General features: G+C 36.4%; 1 long non-coding RNA gene across 1 annotated transcript in view; it reads right to left on the bottom strand.

The window, feature by feature from the left end:
• LOC147832748 (uncharacterized) overlaps positions 1-24,819 on the bottom strand; it is a 124,774-nt gene that overhangs the window by 4,474 nt on the left and 95,481 nt on the right. The window lies entirely within an intron of this gene.

Raw genomic sequence — 24,819 nt, 5'->3', positions numbered from 1 at the left:
TGCTGCCTGCCAGTAAAATATAGTCATATACCTTTCAGATCCGTAACCAGATCTGTATGTTGAGTGTGATAACCCACTCAGTCGTAAAATAATATCTAAAAGTCATTTGTCCCATAGGTAAATTTCGCAAGTTTATTTATGAAACAAGAACATGACTGGAGTTTTTTAGGTAATAAATGTGTGAGCAGAACCAATTTCATATTCTTGTTGATAATGCATATGGTTGAACCTAAATGACTGCATCTTGCATGTGTAGGTTTGTGCATGTTGAATGTGTGTGTGTGTGTTCTACATTCCTCACATGAATCAGTCGGGCTTGTAGCTGTATCCTGTGAGAGGCTCTAATGACGGTAGTTTGTAATTGTGCTCAGTGGAGTGGGGAGAACTGTTCAGCGATAAACTGTCTGTCCCTGGTTAAGTAAACTCAACAGGTCAGGGGGGAATTGTTTTAGAGATGACCCTTTCTATTCTGTCTGACCAGAAAATGTCATTAAGGCTGAAATTGTTGTACATGTCTGTCTAGGCCTGCATGTAAATACATGTGCGAGTATGTATCCGTGTGGCTTGTGTGCCATGTACTATTTTTACAACCCCATGCAATATACATTAAGGTATGCATTTAGTCTAATAATTCATGCCATTTGTCAACTTAATGGCATTTACTGCAAACTTTGACTGAAAATGTGTTGCTTAATGCTTTATTTGCTTATTATTTCTTGCTGTATCTTTAATGATGTCGGGTCTTGTGATTTTACCGTTCACACTTCATTACACATGTACAAATGTACTTTTATAAACATTGTAAAGCATGCATTTTATGCCAGAGTCTTCAAACTGATTTATACTATTAAAAAACATTATTCATGCTTTTATTATCACAACTAGCAGAGACACTATAATACCAAACAGCTATAGGGTGCAATATCTGGTTTATCTATTTTAAATAATCGTATTATTCGAAGTGCTTCATGGAATTGTAGTTTTATTTTTCAAAGAATTGGATCTCTGTGTTTCTTTAATGTAATGTTGATTACCTATACTATTGTGAAAAATGGATTTTAAGTTTATGAAGTAACCAAGTGTTGAGTTTTTTTATTTGGTGAATTTATGAAAATAAGTGATGATGATTTTATTTTGATTCTTTGAACAGATCTGTCGTCTTTGAGTATGGAGATGATGGTGTTTTTGTAGGTGGATGCAATATTTTTTTTATGATATTATGATGTTATTTGTTATATATACATAATTGGATTGGATTGTTTTTAATGATTGAGAAGATAATAGATGACATTATGTGATTAATAATTTAGAAATACAGTGGTGTGGAAAAATTGTTTCACACATTGAGGAAGGCGTCGAGTCAAAAAGTTTGTGGTTCTATTTCGAAAAAAAATATATTATGCAGCAATTAGTCAATGTGTGCATTTCATGACCTTACTAATATATATATATATATATATATATATATATATATATATATATATATATATATATATATATATACATACAAACACACACACGTTTTGCGTTTTGCTTCAAATCAGTGTTAAATCAGTGTTTATATTGTTGTGATTCACCAGGTTCCCAGTTAGTTTTTCATTGCTTAATGCTTTAAAAGAACACCTTTTATGAATTACAATCAGGGCAAAAAAAAAAACTTCCAAAAATTTAGTAGGACAATTTGACATCTTAATGACTAATTTTGATGCAAAACAAAAACAAAAAAAAAAATGTTTTTATTTTTATTTTTTTTTGTACTCAATGGGAGAGGAGCTTACCAGTTTAAAGTAAAATGTAGCTATTATTTAAAATGAGTATGCTACAATACAAATGTCAAGAATAATGTTCCTTACATCTTAAAGTCAACAAGAAAACAAAAAAAGAAGAAAAGTTAAAATAATTTCAAATTTAGTAATTGGGCGGTGCTTTTGGTGAATAATGGGAAACTATGACAAATTTTAGACAAAGGCCCAATCTCAATTAAAAGTTTTTACTCCTACTACTTCCCTTTGGCCCTTGGAGTAAGAAGGGGAAGGGTTTCAAAATTGACCCCTAAGAAATGGGACACCACTACAACACCAGCACACATCGCCATATGTCATCTCGATCTCTTATTTTCTATGAGATTGATAATGGTGACTGCTGTAGTTATTCCAGTTGCATTATTTGGGGTATTTATCTTCAGGAAATCACTGAAGGCAATGATATTATGTTATCATAACAACATGATGCGGCAATAAGATCATGACCGTACTGTGCATTTACTCAGTGGCCAAATTTATCTATGTAAACACACATAAACAACATTATATTATACTAGACATTGTAAATAGGCCATTTCCAGGCACTAGACTTTTCTGACAGGGTATTGGAGTGTCATCGAATGACAGAATGTTGTGGGACTACAATACAGGAGTTATTATGGATTATAGATAGCAAAATGTATGTTTTCTTTTAGCGTTACCAGTAAAACATGAATGCGGTTATTAATGTATTAAAACATGTGGTGTTTGTTATAAAAATTCCTAATAATTAAAAAAAATACTAATTTGTGCATCTCCTTCCGTGCGCAGCCATGTTTCAGTTGTAGCGGGTGTATTCAGGGAAATTTTTGTAGCCCTTGGTTTCGAGTGTGGTCTTAAAAAATCTCCTTTTCAAGGGCTATCTAGCCCTTCCCCTTAGCCCTACGCCTTCAAGCTAAAGAGAATTGGGACATGCCGATCCCTTCATGTGAACGCGTAAAATGTGGGGTAGAAGTAATGGGATGGACTAAGTAGAAATGTAATTGGGCCTTAATAAAGAGGAGGCAGTGAAATAGTTTTTGTCCTATAAATTAATATAATGAATAATTATTAATTATATAATAAAGTAATTTTAATAAAAGTAAAAATGTATAATAAATCCAAACTGTGTATTGTCTCTTAGTGACTTAAGTAATGCATTATAAATAAATCAAGAATTAACCTCTGACAAGATTTAACCTCTGTTTGAGTCAATTAAATGCTAAATGTTTGATCATAAATATGTTGACTACCGAATACTGTTCTGAAAAGATACAACAGAACAGCACCATTTCCAGACAGCATTTATAGACATCTTTCTATAAACTTTGTGTTTTATGAATTGGCCCAATTCAGACAGCACCATAAAAATAATTCCATTAACCATGCGCCTACTTTGCTCCAGAAACCATTCACAGGATGCAGTCATTTGAAAAGCCAACTTTAATGGAAAAACAATTATGAACGATTCAAAGTCATTAGCGGCGTGGGAGCAGAGTGGACATGTGTGTGTATGTGTGTATGAGAGAGTGTGTGTGGGTGTTTGTGTGTCTCTAAGGAGGTCATTACTGAAAGGTTGGTTAAATAAAGGTGTTTGTTAACACTCTCAGTGCCATAAGCTTAAAGAATAGCTGATTAGAGACACAAAACATGCAGTGTATGTCAAGCCTACATAAACCATACATAAAACACTTCACTTAAGAAATAGCACATGCATTGTGATGTGGGCAGAACGTTTTAATGGCATCTGTGAAAAATACGACAGTGGCTTTATAATGGCATTTCCAGGCAAAGCTAAATACAAATGAAAAGGCTTCCGAAGTGTGTGTTAAAAATTCTGAGGCTTAAATTGGTGCCACATTTAGTCTCGTTAAAGTCAGAGTGCAGGTACTGGGGTGCTGTGGCACAAACGCAACCTTGTTATCAGCCTCATTACTGAAAGATATTGCCACTGTTAGTGCTTCCTTTACACGTGCAGGTCTCTAATCACCACATATACAGCTTTCCAGTTCACATCCCTTTCGCTAAGTTCATTGCATGTTCTGTTAAGGGAGCCACTGACAAATGTGCAACTGCTAGAAGTATAAAGTAAAAAAAAAGCTATTAAACACTAGAGTTTGGTTTTCTTCATAGCTGTTTGCAAAAGTAAATGCTAAATCATAGATGTAAAACAACCTTTGGTAAGAAGATAGATGGACATATGGGTTAATGAAGGCATGAAAATAAATAGAATGACAAATGTAGAAGGATTCAATGGATGATTGGGATGGATGGATTGATGGATGAAAAGATTTACTGAAACAACACAACTGGATGGATTGATGGATGAAAAGATTTACTGAAACAACACAAATGGATGGATTGATGGATGAAAAGATTTACTGAAACAGCAAAAAAATAGATGAATGGTTGGATGGATGGATGAAAAAATTTACTGAAACAGCAAAAATGGATGGATGGATGGGTGGGTGGATGGAAGGATGGATGGATGAAAATATTTGCTGAAACAGCAAAAATTAATGGATGGATGGATGAAAAGACTTACTGAATCAATAAAAATGGATGGATGGATGAATGAAAAGATTACTGAAACAGCAAAAATGGATTGATGGATGGATGAAAAGATTTACTGAAACAGCAAAAAAGGATGGACGGAAGGATGGACGTATGAAAATATTACTGAAACAGCAAAAATGGATGGATGGAAGGATGAACGGATGAAAAGATTACTGAAACAGCAAAAATGGATTGATGGATGGATGGAAAGATTTACTGAAACAGCAAAAAAGGATGGATGGATGGATGGATGGATGGATGAAAAGATTTACTAAAATAGCAAAAATGGATGGATGGATGAAAAGATTTACTGAAACAGCAAATATGGATGGATGGATGGATGGATGGATGGATGGATGGATGGATGGATAAAAAGATTTACTGAAACAGCAAAAAAGGATAGATAGATAGATGAAAAGATTTACTAAAACAGCAAAAATTGATAAATGGATGGATAGATGGATGGATGAATGGATAAAAAGATTTACTGAAACAGCAAAAAAGGATAGATAGATGGATAAAAAGATTTACTAAAACAGCAAAAATTGGTGAATGGATGAAAACATTTACTGAAACAGCAAAATGGATCGATGGATGATGGATGGATGGATGGATAGATGGGTAAAACAGACATAGATTGAAGGCAAGATAACATTGGATAGATAGATTATTTGAAATATATAAATTTTTGATAAAGATAATAATGAAATCAAAATAACAATGGATGGACGGACGGACGGACGGATGGATGGATGGATGAATGGATTGATGGATGGATGGATGGATGGATGGAATTACAGACCGATGAATGGATGGATGATGGATGGATAAGAATGGATGGAATTACAGAAGGATGGATGGATGGATGCATGTATGTATAGATGGATGGATAGATGGATGGATGAATTAATGGAATTACATAATGATGAATAGATGGATGGATGGATGAATGTATGGATGGAATTACAGAAGGATGGATGTACTGTATAGATGGATGGATTTATTGATGGATGAAATTACAAAACGATGAAGGAAGGATGGGTGGGTGGATGGATGAATGAATAAAACAGTAGGCAAACAGACATAGGTGGAAAGCAAAAAGTGAGAAAGAACAGATTAGATAGATATAAATGTTATAGATAGATGAATTATTGGAAAGATGGAAAATAGACAGATAGATATATAGATAAATAGATTGACAGATAGATAGAAAGAAAATGGCAGCAATCATTGTTTTTTACTCTCTGCACTGAACACTCACCTTTTTGACCCTCCATTACTGATGTCGAAGCTGGCAGTAAAACTAGTAAATTACTGAAGCTTATATATGTGTGTTTGTCAGAATTGGAGAAAAGTATATGAAAGACCTAAAATGGCCCAGCCTCATTAGCCATGGTAAACTTTAATAAAACAGTGTACCGAGAGGCACCCTGGGAAGAAAGGGCCACATGCTCATATGACTTACTGACACCTATAACAACACCAGCAGTCCCACAATAAATCTCCACAGACCAATCAGATTAACTCTTTTAACTAACCCATATTCAGTGACTTTCTCTCCGTGGCACCAGTCATAATTTAAACGTCTTTATTAAAAACTACAAGTAATTCCACATGGCGTTAAAACTAAGAGAGAAACTGATATTCAGGATAGAGTCTTGGTTGATTTGACTTATATTTAAAATTATTTAATAGAGAACATATCTGGCAAATTAATTTCAACCAATTTATAAAAAAAACTGTATATTTAAGTTGATACACAGATAGAAAAATAAATGGATGAATGGATGGATTGAAGGATGGATGGATGGAAGGAAAGATTGTTGGATTGAAGGACGGATGGATGGAATTACTGAACATTGGATGGATGGATAGATGGATGGATGAATTTGGATGGATGGATTAATGGAATTACTGAACATTGGATTACTAAACATGGGATGGATGGAATTACAGAATGGTGGATAGATGGTTGGAGTTACTGAATGTGGGATGGATGGATGGATGGATTTACAGAATAGTAGATGGAAGGATGGATGAATGGATGTAATTACAGAACGATGGATGGATTTACAGAATGGTGGATGGAAGGATGGATGAATAGAATTATTGAACATGAGATGGATGGATGGATGAAATTACAGCATGGTGGATGGATGGATTTACAAAATGATGGAATCATGGATGGATGGATGAATGAATGTAATTACAAAATGATGGATGGGTGGGTGGAAGAACTGAAGGTGGGATGGATGGATGGATGGGTGGAAGAACTTGTGGATGTATAGATAGATAGATAGATAGATAGATAGATGGATAGATGGATGGATGGATGGATGGATTGATGGATGGATGGATGGATGGATGGATAAATGGAATTACACAATGATGGATGGATGGATGGAAATAATAAACATTGGATGGATGGATGGATGGATGGATTTACTGAACGATGGATGGATATAAGGATGGATGGATGGATGGATGGATGGATATAATTACAGAATGATGGATGGATGTGTGGAATTAGTGAAAGGATGGATAGATGGATTTACAGAATGGTGGAGGGAAGTATTGAAGGAATTAATAAAAGAAGATGGATGGGTGAACGGATGGATGCATGGATGGGTGGATAAAAGGATTGATAAATAGAGTTATAGAACAATGGGTGAATGGATTGAATTAGTGAAAGTTGAATGGATGGATGGATGGATGGATATACGGATAGACAGAATTACTGAACATGAGATGGATGCATGGATGGATGGAATTACAGAATGATGGATGGATGGATGTAAAAATGATTGATGGAAGGATGGGTGGAATCACAGAATGGGTGGAATTACTGAACGTGGGATGGATGGATTTACAGAATGGTGGATGGAAGGGTGGATGGAATGAGAAAAGAATGAATGGATGAGTTCATTCAAAGCAAGGGTCTCTACTCGTCCTACTCATTTTGACTATTGTAACCTGCAGGAATTGTTATCATTATACATACAACAATCTTTGTCTCTAATTTTAATCAAATTGCTGTCCACAAAATAAAGGGTAACTGTATACAATTGTCCTGTATATTTGGTAAAACACTGTTCTTCTAACAAATTTCCTTCACATTGTGAATGATGAAGCTAACGAGTGTTTATAAATTGTCCTTTCATTTTGATCTCTGCAGTAGACAGACAGATCAATCTAATCTATAACATTTCTTTCAACTTCTGTTTTCCTGTAGAACATCTCATTGGCCAGATCATACACACTTCCTGTCCTGATGTTTTCAAGCTATTGTGTCCTCAAGGCTCTTCATGCTAATGTCCACTGTGTGCACAGACAGAGAAAGAGGTTAAAGAGAGAGGTGAAGGGTCACAGGAAGCCCCAGAGTGCTTCATTAAGAGGGTCAGAGTGGGTTAAGCTCAGTGCACCTGTGAAAAGTGAACCCAGGGGAGAGAAAGAGAAGACACATTGCTGAAGTCAAACGCACACACCAGTACATCCTGAGGCGGTTCCCTGGAAAAGTAATTATACTGCCATTATTACTCTTAGCTTTAATTATTATATGTTTAATGCATGCATCTACTATAAGAAGACATTATGCTAATTTCCATATCAAAGAATCTGAAAGAGGAAGAGAAGTAAATACCAACATTCTGGACAAAATAAAAGTCAATTAGGGCCTGTTTATTTAAAACAAACTCTCTATAAAATTACATTCTTACCACATGAAGCATTTATTAATTAATTAATTAATTAATTCAATTCATTCATTTTTGTGGAAACATTTTCATTTAAATGTATTTTAAGTCTCCCCAAACTCTTCCCAGGCCCAAATGTTATGCTTCTGCAACCCTGGTCATGCCAAAATTTGTTTCCTTCACAGGGTGTCACCCGGGAGGAGCTTGGAGTGAAGCCACTGCTCCTCCACATCGAGAGAAGTCAGCTGAGGTGGCACGGGCATTTGTTTCGGATGCCTACTGCATTGGATGCCTACTTTCAGGCATGTTATACCAGGAGAAGACCCAGGACCCGCTGGAGGGAGTATGTCTCTCGGCTGCCCTGGGAACGCCTCTGTACCCCCCGGAGGATCTAATCCAATCCCGAGTTCTAATCCAAGCTCAAGGATGTTTCCCATCCCTACCCCCCCCTCTCTCCCACTTCGCTTCCTGTCTGAAATACTGTTCTATCCACTTAATAAAGACAAAAAGACCAAAAATAAAATACTTAAAAATAATAATAATAATAATAAATAAATAATAATAATAATAAATATAAATCTAGCAAAATAAATTGTAACATGTTTGGTTCGATACGGTAGAAACGGCTTATACTGTATTTACAATTTAGCACTTTTTAAAGAAAAGAACAGCAAACTATTTTTGAAGAACTTTTGCTTTAACGTTCCAAAAGCATGTCAAAAAGGTAGTTAAAATCGTTACATCTAGCCAACTTCAGGCATATACTGTGAGACCTCACTTGACTAAAGAAGCAGCAAAAGGTTTTATGCACTCCATGATTTTTTTTTCACATATCGCATATTGTTTTACTAGTCACACACCAGTAAAACAATTTTAAAATCAGTTGATTCACTTCATAAACAGACACTTAAAATATTTGATCAGAAGATCATTAGGTATGATTATTATATAATACAAAAACATTATTTTTTAAGCTTTAATAATCTGAAATATTTGGCTGATGCTTGTATGATTGTAAAAATTTTAAATGTGTATGCTCCACCTTCATTAGGTGAGTTTATGACATAAAGAAAAATAATGGCAAAGCAACATGGTGTTTTTCTAGAGGAGACTGTGCTATGCAGTTTAGACGTCAGTCTTCACAGTTAGAGACAGTCATTTTTGGGAAACACTTCCTGTTGATTTAAGGGGTATTACAAACTATTTAAAATTTAAATACAAGTAAAAGAAATGACTAAAAGCAAATCAAGTGTAATTCTTTTATCTTGCTTTTTTATAAAACTCTTATTATATGTTTAGTCTTTTTGGTGTAAATAACTGTACTGATACTGTATATGTGATGATGTGTTTCTTGATTTTAGGTTGCCTTTTTAAAATCTGGCAAGGGACAGCAGATGAAAATGATCCCTTGTGGCTAACTCTGGTTCATCTACAGTTTTACTGTTGATTAATGAGCATTGTCCCTGTAAAATAAATAAATAAATAAATAAATAAATAAATAAATAAATAAATAAATAAATACAAAACTATGAACGGAATAGCTAAAAATAAATGAATTACATTTTGATTAAATGAAGAACTATAATTTAACATTTTTGAAAATCAACTTTTCTTAAAAAGCCTAAAGATGTTTAATCCTACATTTGAAAGATTTTAAGATACTAAACATAACTTTTTAGTGTGGTCTAAAGATTTTTTGACTGTACATAACTTTCATCAAACCAACTTAAAAGAATCTGATGAAAACCAAAGGGCAGGACATGTCACGCAGTGACCCAGACTGACATTAATATAGTAATTGGTTAAGAGAGCCTCTTTGTAGAATGACCCGTCGTTGCTGTGGGTTACTCTAGGGCATCCAGCACTTACCCTTCAGGCAACATCTGACAGGTCAACAGTCTAATTGGTCAATATTTCTTCCGTGCTGCATTAAAACCAGCATCAGTCGCCCAGAGCTGTACAGACGGCTATGTCATCCTCGCTTTATCACAGCTGTATGAACATCTACTAGACCACATTCTCAGAGGACCACCATCACTACTAGAAAGAGAAAGACAAATAGAGCTTTCACATGAGTAATACAATATAAATAATGTTAAACCAACTAAACTTTAAAGATTATAATCTTTAAAGTCATTATTAGACTACATTGAAAAATATATATACTTAAATGACTGAGAAAGTATTCATTATTTTGTAAAATGACTTTGATAATGAATGTTTTATTTACAAATAAAGTTGTTTTAGCATTATTAATGTAGCTGTAAGTAATATTTGCTGTATTTCCATATAATATTAGGTGTATATACAGTGGGGGAAATAATTGAACACGTCACCATTTTTCTCATAAAACATTATTCTGAAGGTGCCGTTGATTTGAAATTGGTTGGTAACAAACAAAGAAATACACATATGAAAAGAAAACAAAGCTAATTAGTTTGCAAATGACTAAGTAGTAAAAAAAAATTACACAGGAAAAACGTATTGAACATGAAGAAAGGGAGGTGTAGAAAGGCAGTGAAAGTCCAGACAGCAGCTGAAATCTGTCAGTAGTTTATTAGCAATCCTCTGCCCATCATCATCGTAAATTAATATCAGCTGCTTCAGTCCGACATCTACATTACTAGGCTGATGAAGATGAAGCCAGAGTAGACATTTCAGCAAGACAATGATCCAAAACATAACAAAGGAAATTCTCAGATGCTTCAGAGAAAGAAAATCAAGCTGTAGAAAGGCCCAGCCAATCCCTTGACTAGAATCCAATATAAAATACAAAACAAGGATCAGATCTGATAGACGAGACCCACAGAACCATCAAGATTTTTACACTGTAGAAGTCTGTGAAGAAGAAAAAATAAATAAAAAATCACACCTACGACGTCTTTAAGCTGAGATCATTAAAAAGCCTTTTTTTAATTTTTCTATAAAGTATTAAACACATTTTAGTATTGGGTACTTTCTTCCTGTGTCATTCTATTGTTATTAAACATAACTTTTTTTTTTTGCTTTGTTTTAATCTTATGTTTGTATTGTTTGACAAGCTCAATACTTATTTCCTCCACTGTATATACAGTGTGTACAATATATATATATATATATATATATATATATATATATATATATATATATATATATATATATATATATATATATATATATATATATACATATATATATATATATTGCTTTGTTTTATTTTTATGTTTGTATTTTTTGACATGTTCAATAATTTTCCCCCACTGTATGTATATAAACCAATCTTAAAGATGGTCAGTTAAGGAAGGGGAAATTAACATTAATTTTGGGTGAACCACATAGGTAAACACAATATCAATGAGTAAGGGACAAAATACCATGACTAACTAAATTCAATGAAGTGAGTTTTATTTACAGAGATGGTGACAATAAGTGCAACAATATGTATATTGAAAGAACAGAAAATATTTACAAAAATATATTGAAAATCACAGACAACAAATGGGACACAATCAGGTAGATAGGAGAGTTGGAGAAAATGAGACACGACAGCCAAAGAATATAAATAAATACAAAATACACAAGCTATTATATTGACCCAATACCCCAAGTATCCAAAAAGAAAGATACATCTATACAGAACAGGAAATATTCACATCTCTGATGCACTACCTAACCTAGACTAGAATAAGAAAATAATAATATATGAATAACATTAAATACTATATTATAATATTTCTTTTAATTACTCTTTCTGCAATGTTTATCTTAAAGAAAAAAAAAAACGATTCAAAAGAAAATACATGTTTCAATTGACACAAGGGTGATGGAAAATAATTCTGGCTGAACTATTCCTTTAAAATGTCTGCAGGTTTTATTGCCTATGGATGTTTTTATGATTGTGTGCTTGCATTTGAGGAATGCCCCTGTGTTTTCTAGCAGTCGTCCAGATCTGGCCTGTCCACTATATGAGCATTATATCTGGCAAAAGTCCTCTCATTTTCCTTTCCATCACTACAGACAGCATGACCTAACGTCTGCACTTCTGCTTGCAACAGCCACTGAGCATATTTCACTCCAGCATTGGGACACCCAACACCCAATCATCAATCTTCCTCAGGGAAAACCTTGTGTCTACAACTCCGAGCAGACATCAGACGGAAACCTACTGTCACCGGCTAACAGGACAAATGCTTCATGTTGTAGCATTCGTTTGGCCAATTAAATTCCCTCTCTGTCACCAGAGATCTGCTCTACGGCTTCTATAATCAATCATATTTGGATAATCCTTCTTTTTTTCATTTGATTAGCTTCCTGTGAGTGGATTCTGGAAATGATTACAATTATTATGTATACGCAGAGGAGTCGGTGTGATGCATCACACCTGTCCACAGGGGAACGTTTTGTTAAACTTTTATTCAACCTCAGTAGTCTCTAGAGATCAACATGTGCTCTTAGAGCACTTAGAGAACTGAGCCGCAATTACGGCTTAGAACAATATATCAACAAACAATGACAGAGAACATGAAAGAAACTGACGTGTTAAAAAAGGAAACTAGCAGCAAAAGGGTCAAAGATCTTACTAGTTAGCTTTGCCCCTGCTGGCAGATGTGGTAAATACACCATCTCTGCAGTTGATAGACATTCAAAAACATATTACTTTGTGCAAGAAACAATTATATGTAACCCTTTTCTTAAAGAGTTCTTAATACTGACATTACATCTTTATAATCATGACATGTCGTGAACGTGACTGAGATTTTAAACTGTCATTAAGAGTTGGTTGATATGCCATTTAATACAAAGATTACATAGTTTGAGACACTGTGTGACAACTTGGCAAACAAACACAGCTTTTTTGTCCATCAAATTTTTATTATTTGATTTGAAATTATGTGAACACACACAAAAACATATGATGTAGATGATCAGCATATAACAGTGAGCATTGAAAAAATACATGTAATAAACAACATACAGGATTACAGGAGGTTGTTAAACAATATTATTAGCAATGATAATGCCAACAACCACAATAATAGTAATAATAAAAAAGGATAACTAAAGAATAAGGGAGACATGGTGGCTCAGTGGTTAGCACTGTCGCTTCACAGCAAGAAGGTTGCTGGTTCGAGTCCCGTCTGGGTCAGTTGGCATCTCTGTGTGGAGTTTGCATGTTCTCCCTGTGTTTCCGTGGGTTTCCTCCGGGAGCTCCGGCTTCACCCACAATCCAAAGACATGCGCTATAGGTGAAATGAAAAAACTAAACTGGCCGTAGTGTGTGTGTGTGTGTGTGTGTGTGAATAAGTGTGTATGGATGTTTTGCAGTACTGAGTTGCAGCTGGATGGGCATCTGCTGTATAAACATATGCTGGAAATGTTGGAGGTTCATTCCACTGTGGTGACGCCTGTTGAATAAAGGTAATAAGCCGAAGGAAAATGAATGAATGAACTAAAGAATAAAATGATAGAGATATACTAAAACAATACATCAATACACAAGATCTACAGCAAGAGCAATACACTATGTATTGAAGATTAAGTAAGAGTAATAGTAACCCAGCTCAAAATGAATAATAAAAAGATTAAAAATAAACAGATATTTGAAACTGTGCTGAAAAAGGTCTACAATGACGAAGGAAAGTTAGCAGAAGCCCAAACAGGGAACCTTAAACAATGTCAATTAAAATAAAAAAGCTAAAGTTGGAAGGGGGGGTGGGGGGTGTCTTTTTGATTCAGATTAGTAAACATTTAAGTTTTTCCAAGGTTTGTGCCCAAAGTATGATGGTGTCCTCTCTTGCATCATGGAGGTGAGCAGTGGACATCTCTATTCCTGATACAAAAGTGAGAATCCAATGATGGCAAATAAATACATCATAACATGTCGGTGTCTTTGTTATGACAACTTGACATTACCAAGTCAACATAGCTAGTCATAAATCTGGCATAAACATGATCATCATGCCGAGTTTTAAATTATTTGATCCAAATACAATAAAAATGCAACTTAATTAAAAATAATAAATTTAAAAATAAATGTAAATTATTAGTGCATTTTAAAATCACAGGTTCTATTTCTCCAGCCTTTAGTGTCACACAATCATTCAAAAAGCAGTCTTATATGCATTCTAATAAAACAAATTTACTATGGCCTGGACAAATTGTATTGGTGGACAAAAGAACTAACTCACAAACCATTGTTTCATTGTAATCGAAGGGATGCTGGTCAGCAAAGTTGAGGATCTACGTGCAGTTTCTTAAGCTGAGAATGGTCAGGAAGGCAACGGTCAAACAGGAGCAAACAGTAGCATAGGGGTAATCAAGAAGCATAGTCAAAGTCACAGGTGGAAAGGTTGATACAGGCGGAAAACAACATACACAAGAAAACAAGGCTAGGATCAAACAAGGAAGAGCAGAATTACGCTTCATAGAGTTACAGAAAACAGTGAACAAGACTCAGCAAAGAAGTGTGTGTGTGTGTGTGTGTGTGTGTGTGTGTGTGTGTGTGTGTGTGTGTGTGTGTGTGCTGTGTTTACAGTCCAGGTAACCAGTGAGAATAATCTTCACCTGTGTGTGATTGTATTAGACCAGATTGCATTAGACCTGGTAGTTGTAGTTCATGTAGGGGCAGATGTGTCTATCTGCATAGGCTTAGCTCACTGGTGATGGTGACAGTCATGCATAATCAACTGAGGTTATTACGCAAATTAATCGACAGCACTTTCCCAAATCTATCAGTTTACAATATGAATATGCTATAATTGGCTGCAGAAACCAGAAACTAGTTAAAAAAAAATTAGGTTTTGGACATATTTTATTGATTATCGCAGCTCTCTATTCATCACATAGAAAAGAACTAGGCACATACTGCATCCCCACATATGGTTTAGACAACCAAATTGGCTAAAATAATTTTTAAAAGTTGATGTAAGTACCAAAATTACACTAGAAGACAGTAATTTACCACAATCGCAGCAATCTAGCTTTCTAAAATGCCAGCACAGTACTAAAATCAGCAAACTTGTATAAACAATGTTGATTATTTCTGCACTGTCCTTTCTTTTCATCAGTGAAGCACATTCATTGTGACCGAACAAATCAAACAAGTCTCATTGCGCAAGACATCACAAATCCTTCCTGTTTGAAATATTCATATAGGAAACGCACCTCCGGCTTTTTCTCTTACTCACACGTCCATACTGGAACAATTTTGTCAAGCAAGACCAGTAAAGTAAATGAAAGCATGTGTGTGTTCACCTATACCATCAATGAACATCTGTGATACTGTTTAACCTGAGCCCTTTGTTTAAAACACTGTCTCAAAAGAAAAGACGCAAACCAACTGCCAGCCACTCGGAGTGAAACAGATGGAGAGACTGAGAAAGAGAGAGAGTGGCAGCTTTGGCTTTTGAAGTGTTGATGCAGTTGTTACAGCTCTGGTGGTCTTAGACGGGCTGACTGGATGGTTGGACAGATAAACACACCTTGAGTGCAGGAAGTGACTGAAGAATTTCCACTGAGAGTTCAGGTCACTATCATTTGCTCTTATAGCTCTTAACTGTAAACTCATTGTAATAATTCTAAAAACATGTGGTGCAACAATATTCAACCCAGGCTTGTTTTTGATACGTACCCCAACATACATTACTGGAGACCACGAAATATGTCCCAGGAGGTACGTTTATTTGCAGTTTCAGTTTTTTTTTTCTTGAATGCCATTCGTGCCTGCTGTTCTCACATAAACCCACCAGAGGCCGCTGTCCACTGACTGACTGACCGGCCAATAACCCCACCCGCCCCCTTCCCTAAACCCAACTGGTAGTGTTTTCAAAAGCACCGATTGAGTAGCGCCTACCGCCTTCCCTAAACACATCCAACAGTGTTTTCAAAGGCAATCCAGAAAAAGAAAAGCCCTCGTGGCTGCCTAATTTTTACCACATTTTCAGATCTTACCACATTCTTACCCTGTTATTCACTTGTTTATTTCATTTTTTGCCTTTCGTTTTTGTTTTACCTGCTTTCTGAAACCGTTCTTTGCTGGACTTGAACTTGGAGGTAAGCGGTGAGCTGGAAGCGTGAAAAAAAACGGCCACGTCATCCAGCCCCATGGCGTTCATTTCAAGATGAAATGCAGCCATACATAACTCTAGCTACATAATTTGCACTCTCCAGAAACGGATGCGGAGGTACGTTTTCACAATGAGCCTGTGTTGACAACATTCCTGTGAAAATAGTGCACAAAAAAACTGGACAGGTTTATTATGCGATTGATAAATATTAAATATCTTCACATTGCTATAAGTACAAGCTGAGTAACTGATAGTTTGCTCTGAGTGAGTTGTTGCTTTGCACTGAGTTCACAGTTCTGATGTCCATGTTTAAACTATATGTTTAGTTATTATTATTATCAAGATCTGAGATAGTTGATCAGCTGTTGCTTTCAATATGGCAATACATGTCATGTAAAGTGGTGTTCAGACTGGCATTTAACACATTTAACATTGATCATTTTCATGGTAGTTTTTGCTGTTGTTCAGTTGCAACATGCCAAAAATACAATTTCCGTGCCCCACCCCCTGGCCCCTGACAAAATTTATCAATACAAACACCATTCTTGCATATCACCATCATTCTTGCATATACCCTTAAACTAAGGGGTCTCAAACGTACAGCCCTCTCTCCCTCCTCCATCCGGCCCGCAACTGACGTCAAAAATGTAACGAGATTCTTCCTCCCAACACAAATGTTTTTGAATCCCTTTCATTGTTGTGCATTCTGTATAGCTACTTTGGTTTTGACCCCCCCCCCCACCTATTGGACATTCAAAGTACAGCACTATATTATACTGTATTTCAGTTTTACTTTCGTTTTTTTCTCAGCGTGTGGTCGAGAGTAACGCACATATAGATTATTTCTGTGGATCATTTAAACGTTGAAATAAATGTGAATAAGTGCTCTATTTTTACTAAAGCTCAATTTTTGTAAATATTCAAGGGCCATTATTAGGGGTGTCAAAATGTATTGTTTCTTTGGTGCACCGTGATGCAGATGGGGACAATTTGATAACGGTTCGGTAATCGGTTATTTCGTACTGACGTCATTTATCTCATATGCGCAACGTCGCAGTAAAATACTATGGCGAAGGAGGCGAGGGCGACTAAATAAAATGCTCCTACTACTTAAAAGGTAGATAACTGTGCACAATTCCACTGCTTGTGAATTTGCCGGAAAGTCTTTCGTTGACACTGAAGAAGGCACAGCACACGAGCTGCTATTTCACTAATAGGGAGAAATGCTGTAAAAATCTATCTCTGCCACTCTCTCACACACACTTTAAACATTTGACCCGCTGCGCTGGCCTGTTAGTGAAGTAACTTTTCCTCTCTTCTAGGCTGTTAAAGCGATACGTGGATCCAGACACGAGCGTGCCCGAGTTGCAAGTTTTCTCCACTGTTTATTATGGATTACCTGTGATAACCACAAATTAAGCACATATAGACTGTAACCACGGCTGTTTTTCCTGCGTGACTCATCAGTGAACATCGCTTTCATTTCTAAAGTCGATCACAGCCCTTTCTGTTGGGTGGGTGAAGACAATGACAAATCATAGGGGTGTAAGACAGCCCTCAAAAAGCAAGCGGGATAATAGTGCTTTCTTTGAGCAGGTAAAATTATATATATATGACTGCATGTACAATATTGCATTACAAATAATGAATAAATATGAATATATTTATAGATTTTTAATTTAAAAAAATACTTGTGTTGTGAAGAATCTAATTATGTATATGGAAAGCATCGTCAATGCACCGTGATGTACTAAGATATCAAATTGAACCATTCAATGGCATGATAATCATAACCGAACCATGAGACCATGACACCCCTAGTCATTATAATCAATTTTATACCATCTGTATTTGGTTGAACAAACAACTTTTCATGGCTTATACGTTATGCTGGTGATGTAACAAATACGCCAATTTTGCTAATATTCTATTTAAATAGTCTCATTTAATAGATTTTTCTCATTTGCGTATTGAGATTTCTAAGAAACTGCTGGATCATTTGAACATGTTAAAGTAAATGTGAAAATATACTTATTTTTCCCCTCTTTGTTGTAGTTTTACAAAAAAAAAAAAAAAAAAGAAAGATAAAGAGAAGAACAATTGCCAATAAAGTCAGTAGTTACCCAAACTGTTTCAGCTGTTCTTATGATATCTGTTAAACTTTTGGTAAAGCAACAATTGGTTGGGACAATGATAATGATAATTAGTATTATGACCAAAATGCTCATTTAAACAGCCAAAGATATATTTCAGCAGTTATGTGAAGCAAAACACATGCTGATTTGTCAATTTGTGCAATGCTTGAATTTTAAACATCATATCTGTTGTCCTAAGATGCACCAATTATGTCACTTTTTTTTGTTCTTGACTGTTAAAACGGCCCTCCTATAAATTGTCAGTGACTGAAATGGCCCTCCGCCAATTTGAGTATGAGACCCCTTTAACCAATCCCTCTATTTGTTGTGAACATCAATATAATCACCTCATTTGCATATACACCCCAGCCTAAAATAACTTAACTAGTTTTAAATGTATGTAAAAAGACAGAAGGACACACATGACAACTTCTATATAGAAGAGGTGAAGAACTTCTGCAAAAGTCATGCATTGAAATGGAGAACTTTAAAAAGCTTTTGCTAGCTACTACTTTGCCATGAATGTGTGTTATCTATGAGATAGCACCAATGATACATGCTGACAGGGTCATGAGTCATTATCAGTCTGTTTCCTGTCCGATGGATGACCATGTTGATCGTTCTTACCCTTTGTCCAAAACACACACACATTTGGCAGGCGTTCTCCTATTGCTTTTCTCGTAGTTTGCCCTGTTGGATGGCATGGCTCATTTAAATGACATATTGTGGCTTCAGAGGCCATGCTGATTGGACGCAAACTACCGCCAGATCAAACACAGTATATTTGCTCTCTTTCGCGCGCACAATCCAGCTGTCAGAAGAAAAAATTACCCATCTGCATCACAAAAGGTAAAGAGGCTTCTGCCACCTTCCTGTTAACCTCTTGCGTTTCCAATACGCAAGCGCTGACATAATGATAAAACATAGGAGGAAATCAAATGCCGTCATTTCTTTCAGGAAAAATAAAACTTGGATACGAAGCTAACATGAACAGCCACACTTTGTTTCTCTGCCAGAAAGAGGTCGGTTAGGGCGGCAAGCCCTCTGCAGGGTACGTCAGTCTCAGCTTACCTCACACATTCAATGCCAAATGCATCCAAAGACACGCATAAAGCCATCTCTCTCTCTCTCTCTCTCTCTCTCTCTCTCTCTGATATGAACAAGTCCAAAACAACCCACACTGCCTGTTTAGCACCAATCCTATTCAGATAGATAAAAGCCCCTTTCACACAGACAGACCTTTCCGGAAAATTGCCGGCAATTTTCCGGAAAGGTTGTATGTGTGAACAGGTCCTTTTTGAAAATACCGGTAAATTCGTTCTGGCTATTTTCCGGAAAGAGAAGTTGTAACATTACCGGCAATTTGCCCGAATGCTGCGCTGTGTGAATGCAGAAGGAAAATTGCCGTAATAAGCGCGTGCTAGTCTAGAACGTGCTGACGTGAGACGTCTGCTTTAGCCAATCACAACAGTCAGACGCATTTACGTCCGCGCGGTTTATGAGAATAAAAGCCTTTGATTGTTTTTCCAGACACATTTAGCTGCTAGAAGTTAGTCAGATCACATTTATATGTTCTTCTTAATGCCAACTGTGTAAATAATCATCGATGAGATGCTTCAAGCTTTGCGTGTGCCTGTGAGCGCCTGCACACGCACATATTATGAACATCTCGACATGCGAAAGTGATCCTGTTGTTCACAATATTGATCATCCACAGAGTCTGTAATTAAGTCAAATGTTTACAAATACAAGCGCAGCCGTTTAAAGCTCATTTGTGGTGAATGATGTCAGAATTTACCGGTATTTTGGAATGGATGTGTGAATGCTCTTTTCCGGAAAATTTCCGTAACGTCCTCGCCTGTGTGAACAGCGCTTTTTTGAATATACAAAAAAATGTCGTTCCGGAAATTTTCCAGATATTTACTGGTATCACTGTGTGAAAGGGGCTAAAGTTAAGCTAAAGATGTGCATGTGTCACATAACTTTTTTCACACTTTCCAATTTCTATGAAACAAATAGTGTGTATGTTTTTGTCATAAAAAACATGCCACCATAAAATACAGTGTTGTTAAAGAGCCCCTATAAGGGTTTTTTGAAAATGACCAGTTATGCAGTGTGTATCACAGCTCTAAGTGAATGAAAACATCCAGTCGAGGTTTAAATCTTAAAGTGCACCATGCACTGTGTTGATTATTTTGAGTCAACTCAGAGTCAGATGAATGATTCATCCTTTGTTCGGGTATTTTGCCTGAACGCGTCGACATTGATACTAAAAACTGCCAATTATGGAGGTGTTCTGGATCCGGTAAAACGTGAACATGTTTGGGATTGATCATGACGCAAAGATTAATATCAATGAGAGATGGCCAGACATGAGGCTGTGGGGAATAAAGGGTTATAAAAAGTAATTTTCACAACAGTGAAAATCCATGTGCAGTGTTTGTTCCTGTCATTTATCTGATGATTGATACAATAGCTAGGCATGTCCAGATCCAATTATGTGATCGGAAATCGGGCCCGATCACGTGGTTTCAGACTAGATCGGAATCGGGCAATACCTACTAGTCAGGACTGGAATATATATATATATATATATATATATATATATATATATATATATATATATATATATATATATATATAGTCATCATTTGAAAAAAAAAACACATCTATATTTATGTGGTGGCACATAGTTAGACCTCTTTCTTGACTTTTATATTTACTGTTGCACCTATGTCCAAAAGTGAAGAATTCATCTTATTTATTACTTGATTGTTCAAGCTTACAGACGTGCTCTGTTTGTTAACTGAGTTGTTGAATGTTAAAATAAGGTGAATTAAATAATCATTAATCTTTATTTTTATGTATTACAGAAGTATCGGATCGGGTTTTAGTAACGGTAGATACTCAAAATCAAATTACTCAGACTCGGACTCAAGGGCAAAAAAACCTGATCGGGACATCCCTAACAATAACCTACCCTGCAACATGCGAATCGCTGAACGTTTGTTATTAAAGGAAGGAGCAGCAAAGACTACTAATGTATGGGACTTTGTTGAACTGTTAGACAGTTTAAATGGACCAATTTCTTCTTAATCCAGATCCTGTGAGTTTCTACACAAGCTGTAAGTGTGATTGAAATGGCTTGTATTGTTTTCTGTAGTTTGCAAAATGTGTGTTAAATTGTGTGCTGTAACTTATTATCGCTCTGCACGGCTTGTAAACACTAATCTATTATAGATAAGTGCTTGTAATGTATCTCTCAGGTTAACTCTGTATGGGGCAGTTCACATATTGCATCCAAAGCCATGTTGAAAATGTGATGCGCTTTACCTATTTAAATGCGTTGTGTCCGCAATCTCCTGCTATTTGTTCCTATGGCCACCATTAGCTATTCCTCACATGCGTGTAGAGGTCAAATTTTCTAAATAGTTCAACTTTTGCCACTGTTTATATTAATACTGAATGTGTGTCATTGTTATTACTTGGGGTCAGTGCCGTGCAGACTTTACAAAGGGGCACTTTATATTCAAGAGAAAAAAGGGCATGTGCACTGCCCTATCTGTGCACATGCCTGCTTGGGGTTAGGGTTAAGAGCAGAGTATATGCTGATGTTTAACTGCACTGCTTTTTACTTCATGACTGTGGCAGGCATTTCTCAACGCCTGGCGCTAAACGCAGTTGACCAGTCTCAACAGACTGGGTCATCGGACCAATCAGCACAGGTTAGCTTCGCACTAAGGAAGGGATTGGGAACAAATGATTCGCTGAACGAATCATATGGGAGTCATTGGGAAAATTAGGTAAAAATAAATGCAGATTATAAGACAATGAAAGTGTTTTTTAACCTTGCATGCATATCAGACTGTTGTTGGAGACCCCTAAAACCAAAATAAGACCTTTTATAATGCATAATAGGGGCTTTTTAAAACTTACTAGGACACTGCTGTTGTTGATAATTTGCTCCATGTGGTTGCTAGAGCACTATGACACACAGAGCATTCTATGTTGTTTGTGAGTGAGAAGTATTGTTGCGGAGAAACCAGCTCAGAGCTTACATTAAACACTAGGTTGAGTTGTATAATTTGTTTAAGTTTGTTGATATAGATTTTTATAATTTTACAAAATAAATATTATTGTGGGGGGTCACTAGATCGTCCCTCGGCTGGGTCAGTTGGCATTTCTGTGTGAAGTTTGCATGTTCTCCCTGAGTTGGCGTGGGTTTCCTCCGGGTAAAAAGTCCAAAGACATGGGCTATGGGTGAATTGGGTAAGCTAAATTGTCTTTAGTGTGCTGTATGTGTGTGGATGAGAGTGTTTCCCAGTGATGGGTTGCAGCTGAAAGGGCATCCACTGCTTAAAAAATATGCTGTATAAGTAGGGGATTCATTCTGCTGTGGCGACCCCTGATTAACAAGGGGACTAAGCCGAAAAGAAAATAAATTAATGACTAAAACTCTTGTTTTAAGTTGTAAACGCTTGACAAAACCTCCTCAACAACTCACACAACTTCCATGCCCCACCCCCTGGTGCATGACAAATTCATCAATACAAACGCCAGTTCGTGCTACGAAGAAGGTTATAGACCCCTGTTTTAGGGTATAACTTATGATATTAGAGCACTGTGAATAGTTATGTTTATGGTTGTTAGGGTGTTTTGAATGGTAGCCAGGGGTATTTCAAGCTGCTCCCATATTTTGGGTTGTATCAGGTGCTGGACAGATGTTGCTAGGGTGTTGTAGGGTAATCTGAATAGGCACACCATATTCTAGGTTAATGGCGCTACACTGGGAGTGATTAGTGGTAGCTACAATGTTGTAGGGTGTTATGATTGCTGTATTCAAGTTGCTAAGACCGTTCTAGATGGCTGTTACGACACATGGTTTCTAGCATGTGTTGGATTAGGTAGGTGATGGTATGTGGTTTCTAGGGTGTTTTGGGAGGTTCCTACTTTCTTGGTTGTTGTTATTTGGTTTTGGATTGTTGCTATGCTTTACCCTGTGGTAGAAAAGGATGTTGTGAAGTTTGCAAGGAAACTCTTAGTCCTCTTGGAGGCTGCTAGAGCAGTTCTCAATGATCCCAACCTGATTTCACCAACATAACATCTATGTTGATCCTGGAACAAAATTCCAATTAGCCAATCAGAATTAAGCTATGTTATTATTATTAAATATTATTCCCCTCTGATATTGGGAATAATTTACAGTTAAGGTTGGGTTTAGGTGTAGGGAATAGGTATGGATTGCATTCACAAACAAAAATTGCTTTTTGGAAAAAAATGGCAAAATTAAGACATGCTCTCAGTGATTGCTAGCACATTCAGGATGGTTTTATAGTGTTCTGGTTAAAATTAGGTAGTTGTTATTGTGTTTTATACTGTCTTGGTTGCTAGGGTGGTCTTATGGCCACAGTGTTTGATGGTGCATTTGTTAAAGTGTCCAACATGATTGCAAAGGACACTCTATATAGCTATTAATCATGTTTGTAATAGCTTGTGTATTATGTTGTTTATGGTTGCTAAGGTGTTCTAGAATGTTGTGATGGTGTTCATTGAAGGTCTTAAAAATTTTCAGATGGCCCCAGAGTGTCATGGGTGGTTGCTAAGATGTTCTAAATAGTTACTTCCCACCAATTCATCAACATAGGCTCATTCTGAAAACGTAGCCCTATTTACGTTTCTGGAGATTGTGGGTTATGAAGACAGAAGTATGTACGGCTGCATTTTATTTTTTAAATGAATGCTTCGGGGCGGCAAGGCACCATTCCTTTTTGCGCTTACCAGATGACCGCTTACCTCCATGTGGATGGCTTTCCCGCTATTACCAGCTTGTCCCGTTAGCTCACCATATACGTGCGTGGACTTGAGACGCAGAGAGGAGTTGACCACTACGACGGGGTCTGAGTTCGATAAAGAACGGTTTCAGAAAGAAGGTAAGACAAAAACCAAACAAGCCAAAAAATAAACAAGTCGGTTGTGTTTAGGGAAGTGGGTGGAGGGGTCAATCAATACAATTGGTTGGGTTTAGGGAAAGAGGAGGTTGTTAGTTGATCGGTCAGTCAATCGACAGCAGCCTCTGGTGGACTTACAAGAGAACAGCAGGCGCTAATGGCACTTGTGAGCAAAATTTGATATTTCAAAAATCGTACAGCGGCCTCTTGCGGATTCGTGAAAACAAAACTGCAATAAAAATAGCTCCAGGGACATATTTGGCACTCTCCAAAAATGTATAAAGAGGTATGTTTTCAAAATAAGCCTTGGTTGCAATTTATGGAAGATCCAATCTCAAACACATAAAAATAATTGTGCTCAAATAAGAGGCCCTGTTGCAATACACTACCAATCTCTTCATATCTAAATAAAATGTCCTGGAAAACACTTCAAATTTCACACAATTAAAAATGCGTAATTATATTTTTAAACGAATTATGATTTTAAATGTTCAAATCTCAAGTATTATCAACTTACAAAAATAAAGGTTTGGTACTGAAGGCTCACTTTAAGCCATGACCAATCTCATTTACACTCCATTAAACCAATAACTGAATATAACTCCTACAACCTCGATGCCAGACAGATCGCTTAAGATATCTAAGCCACAAAAGTCCAACCG

This window comes from Danio rerio, chromosome 18, assembly GCF_052040795.2.
Source record: "Danio rerio strain M-AB ecotype USA chromosome 18, GRCz13ab, whole genome shotgun sequence".
Lineage (NCBI taxonomy): Eukaryota > Metazoa > Chordata > Actinopteri > Cypriniformes > Danionidae > Danio > Danio rerio.
Note: the sequence above shows the minus strand (reverse complement) of the source record. Positions and strands in the feature narration are given on the sequence as shown.